This window comes from Sinocyclocheilus grahami, unplaced genomic scaffold, assembly GCF_001515645.1.
Source record: "Sinocyclocheilus grahami isolate Dianchi unplaced genomic scaffold, SAMN03320097.WGS_v1.1 scaffold176.1, whole genome shotgun sequence".
NCBI classification, from domain to species: Eukaryota; Metazoa; Chordata; class Actinopteri; order Cypriniformes; family Cyprinidae; genus Sinocyclocheilus; species Sinocyclocheilus grahami.
This window is the reverse complement of record NW_015505355.1, coordinates 159,488-164,741: the sequence shown is the minus strand read 5'-3', so window position 1 is coordinate 164,741 and position 5,254 is coordinate 159,488. Positions and strand designations below refer to the sequence as shown.

At 33.3% G+C, this 5,254-nt stretch overlaps 1 protein-coding gene across 2 annotated transcripts in view; it reads left to right on the top strand.

Moving 5' to 3' along the window:
* The window catches only part of LOC107593741 (amyloid beta A4 protein-like), a 32,244-nt gene that overhangs the window by 3,567 nt on the left and 23,423 nt on the right, over nucleotides 1-5,254 (top strand). The gene's annotated exons all lie outside the window — the stretch shown is intronic.

The following is a 5,254-nucleotide window of genomic DNA, read 5'->3' as shown; positions in this document are numbered from 1 at the left end:
GTGTGTGTGTGTGTGAGTGAGTGTGTGTGTGTGTGTGTGTGTGTGTGTGTTTTTCTTTCAAACATGACTCGATAAAATGAAACATTGCGCTGATATCGCTAAATGCGCTCCGTTCAGTTCAGAAGAACGCGTTGTGTGTGAACGCCCCCAAAGATGGCGCCTGGAGCTACATTGTGTTTCGAGGAACACGCTATTTTTAAACGCTAACACTCAGTTTAAGTGTATTTTTACTGTAAAGCACATTGTCTCTGGGTTGGTCTAAGCCTGTACTTTTCCACACCGCGGTCAGTGTGTGTCTCCACTCTATTCTCACCATTCCTAGACTCTTAAAGGATAAGGTGCTGTGGTTTTTTTGGGGGAATAAACCATGGTGTTTTTGGATGAGCATTGGGGTACCGTGCCAATACCATGATATGTGAATATTGTAATCATCTGTGCATAAAATACCATGGTATTACCCTCAGATTCCACCAGTGTAAGGAGAGAATGAATGATGTAAACAGCACTGGCCTGAAGCACATGCAGAGTCATTTTTGAGACCGTAATGGGATGTTGCTGTTTATTGTGCTGCAGAGTAAAGATATTGATCGGCTATTAGTTACAGTGTTTTGGTGGATTGTGGTTTTGTCGGTCTTGCCACCGAAAGGACTAGAAATCCAGGGTTTGATAGATGTTTCACGCTCGTGGGAAAATGTTAAAGCAGATAAACTCACGCTGTGTGTTCAGGAAACGTTTATACTATAGTATTGGAACCCGGACTGTAAAAAATGGCCTTTTATGTGTTCCTCTGCCAGTTGAAGATATATTTAATATGCATCTTAATGTTTACGTATTTTTCTGTTTGCCCACTAAGACAGAGTTTAATTGCAAGAAGTAAAATGAACAATAATGACCTGTTTTCCCATGCACTTTTGACACTTTTATTTAATTGTTATGCTTTTTTATATTTATATCCACCGACGTGATGATCTAAATAATAATTGCCCATGTTTTCATCAAGCTATATTAACTTGGAGATTTCTGTGAACGTTTCTGGCCAAATAAACAGTGCATTGTGATATCACAGCGTATGTTTGATTGCACGTGCAGTAATATAAACGGCTGCAGAATTGTGTTTGTTCTCATCTGTACCTTGCATAAACACCATATTGCATGTTGTCGTGTTTGTGCTTCAGTTAGCCAGGCATCCGCTTGTATTCAGAAGTCTGTAAAGGTCACACTGGGATGGCTGGCACTGAGAGGCGAGCTTTGAGATGGGTTTGTGCTCTGAATGAGAGGCTTTGTTGGCTGTAACATGCATGTCAGCAGGTAAACGATACTCACAGCCAACACAACAGCTTTCTGTGCAATCAGGAGGAGTTTGTGCGAAACCTCCCTGTAGCGCCGCCCATAAATAGCCAGTGTTCATGATCAGATTTCAGTCAGTTTACAGAATTAAACAACAATATCTCAATGAATTAGATGCGTTCTATTCATCTGAATATTGAAGGTGCTGTTAGACTAGCAGCAGTTATTCCCAATCTCTTGTGTTTCAGTGAATCTGTTCAAAACTCAAAACTTTTTTGTATGCATTATCAATCAGAAACGTTCACAGAAATCTCTTCATGTATATTAAGACATAAAATATGCACGTAAATATTACTGTTTATTTCTTCACATAATTAAACATGAATAAATATGATTAATCATCAACAATTAATTTGCGTTGTTATTCAGAAATATTTACAAACGTCTCTTCCAGGGTTATCGTCGTTGACTAAAACAAGCTAAGATTAAAACTGTTTATAAAAAAAAAATTCTTTACTTGAAATAAAACAAGCATTAACTGAACTAAAATACAATATAGAATATAAATATGTTCAGGTAGTTGCCAAGGCAGGTGTTCTCATTTTAATTTAGTGTAACTTGATGTACTAAAATAACTAAAACTGAAATAAACAATAATAAAAACTATATAGACATATCTGAAATGACAAAAGCACACAATAAAATTAGTAAAACTTATGAGAAAAAATGAGAACAGGAAATATTTAAAAAAATCAAATTATTAATAATAATTAAAATAAAAAAATAACACTGATCTCATCGCAATTTTTATTATTTTAAAATGTTTTAGTAAAATATATGTACATGCATATTGCAGTTTATTGGTGCATATAAATAAAAATAAATAGATATGATTCATGATACAGTAAAAAACAGTTTTAAATAAAATGATTGTATTTAATGCATTAAATGTTCATTTATAATAATGCATTATGTTGCTCTCTTTGATTGCTTCCGTTGTCCTCATTTGTAAGTCACTTTGAATAAAAGCGTCTGCTACGTGACTAAATGTAAATGTAATATGTCATATATTTATATATCTCACAGTAATGATGAATTTATTACACTGACTCGTTTAGTTTTAATGCATAAATTGCAATAATAGTAGTTTTAGCGACATGAAGAAGCATTGCATATGCAGGTTTTTCCCAAAAATCAAAAAGTATTATTCATTGCTTAGTGAAAAGCTGGGTTTTTAACTAGATTTTGACTGTATTTTCATGCATTAAATGCCCTTTTAAGATCACATACGTAAATGAAATACATACAGTGAAATCTATTACTGTTTATCGGTGCATATGAATAAAAATGTTTCTGAAAATCTCCCTTAGGGTTATTATTGTAGTTAACTAAAACTAAAATGAAACCATTAAAAAACTATTTCTATGCTTTAAATTAAGATTTAAATTTTTTTCAGCTAGTTGTCAATGCAATATTTCTCATTTTTGTTTAGTTTAACTAATTAATAAACTGTTAAAAATGAACGTTTAGTATTAAAACTATTAAAAAACAACATTAAAATCAAATTTATATAAAAACAGAAAATATAAAAATTATTTTAAATGATTAAAAATATTAATAAAAACAATAATAACACTGATCTCCCTGTAGCAATTTTCATGTTTCGAAATGTGTCAGTAAAATATATGTCGATACATATTGCTGTTTATTAGCGCGTATGAATAAATATGATTCATTTGTTCGTTGAAGTCTTGTAAAAGTCTAGTAAAACATGGGTACATTTTTTTAAATGTATAACATCCCAAAACGAATGTATAAATGAACTCTTTTTAAAGTAGATTTTACTCGTTTCATGCATTAAATACCCTTTTAACTGATTTGAGAGCAAATACGTAAAAAAAATGACATTGTTTCATTTTCTATAAGCCAGCTTTGAAATGATTTATTGTGAAAATCTCTACAAATAAATGTGAAACTGCTGCGGTTATTATTGTTATCAGCTTATACTGATTTATTATACTATTTGCGAAATGATTGCTTCTTGTTCAGCTTTTATAAGCAAACGAACGTTCAGTTTTCGCCTGGTTTATGATAGATACAGTAAGAACACACCGGTGGGTTTGCATTGTCTTCAGTTCAGCTTTTGCATTGTTATGTGTCCCTGCAGCACAAAAGCAGTGTTAAGTTGCTGGGGGATATTTGTAGCAATAGCCAACAATACATTGTATGGGTCACAATTATACATTTCTCTTTTATGCCAAAAATCATTAGGATATTAAGTAAAGATCATGTTCCATGAAGATATTTTGTAAATGTTCTACCGTAAATATATCAAAACTTAATGTTTGATTAGTAATATGCATTGCTAAGAACTTCATCTGAACAACTTTAAAGATGATTTTCTCAATATTTAGATTTTTTATTTGCACCCTCAGATTCCAGATTTTCTAATAGTTGTATCTCGACCAAATATTGTTCTATCCTAATAAACCATACATCAATGGAAAGATTATTTATCCAGCTTTCAGATGATGTATACATCTCAATTTTGAAAAATTGAATCTTAAGACTGGTTTTGTGCTCCAGGGTCACAAACGGAGATTTCTCCTTAAAGCAGCGCTGTTGAGCTGAAATGCATCAGATGCAGTAATTGTAGGACTGCAGATGTGTCGTGGTCTCGTGGATTTCTTCTCTCGGTCGTTCTATATATAGTGTTTTTCTGGAGAGAGAGAGAGCTGCACCCGTCTCTGCTCTCCTTCCTCAGCGTTTCAGTCTTCCTCTCGTTCTGGAGCTGATTTGTAAATCGAGCTGAAGTGATGTTGATACAGTAGCGTGAGAATCACTGTAAAGATGTCATCAGGTTCAGTAGTTCAGTAGGACTACTATTCATTTCGCTTAAAAAAACACTAATGCATTTCATGCACTGAGAAAAGCTGGTGTGGGATTTAGTTCGCTCGGATTGCATCATATGATGAATTGCTTGCTGTACTCTCTTTATATGGATAATGACTAAATGTGACTGGAACAATTTCAGTCAGAAATAACTAAATATCACAAACATTTACAAAGAAATGGTGAGAGCACATTGAATTAAACGTGACATTTTGAGGTTGAAAGACTGAAATAGTATTTTCTTGTAAAATGTTGGCCTGCTTCAACAATCTTTGCAACAATTGCTGAAAAAAAACTATTTTTGCTCAGAAATGCTAGTAAATTTATACATAATTACGCTGATTTAAACATTACATTTTGAAATAGAAGGAATGATAGTATTTTAGATTTGTTTATTCAATAATAGTAATAATAAAGATTGCTTGTGGGTTTTGTTTTGGGGGGTTAGAAGTCTGCTTAATGAATGAATGTACTTCGGAACAATTTTCACTCACAAATTGCTTGTCAATTTTACAGAAAATTGCAAAGAAATGGTAAGTGATTCTGAATTAAACATTGACTGAAATTACTATTTTTCTTGGAAAACATACTTTAATAATCTTTCAAAAAAATTGCATATGACTTATTTTTTTCTCATTTTTACTTTATTTTTTTCCCATTCATTTCCATTCAGTAAATTTCACAAATAATTACAAAGAAACGACAAGTAGCAACATGACATTTTGAATTAAAAAGACATACTCCAGTAATCTTTTGAATTGTTTTGACAGTACCTACAGTGTCTTGAATGCTGTGAATGTTGTTGGGTCCTACGACAAAATTCTTGTTTTCTTTAGTAATGTGGTTCATGGGTGGTTTTTTCTGCTTCCTGCTCCTGTTTATTCCCAAAGCGGACGTCCACTGTTTGTGCTACAGTACGCGTGTGTGTGTGTGTGTGTGTGTGTGTGTGTGTGTGTGTGTGTGTGTGTGAGGTGTCGTTCTGGCTGTCCGTCTTATCACACTCTCTCTCACACACACACACACACACACACACGCAGGTCCTGAGCTGCTCTGATAACACTCATCCCAATCACAG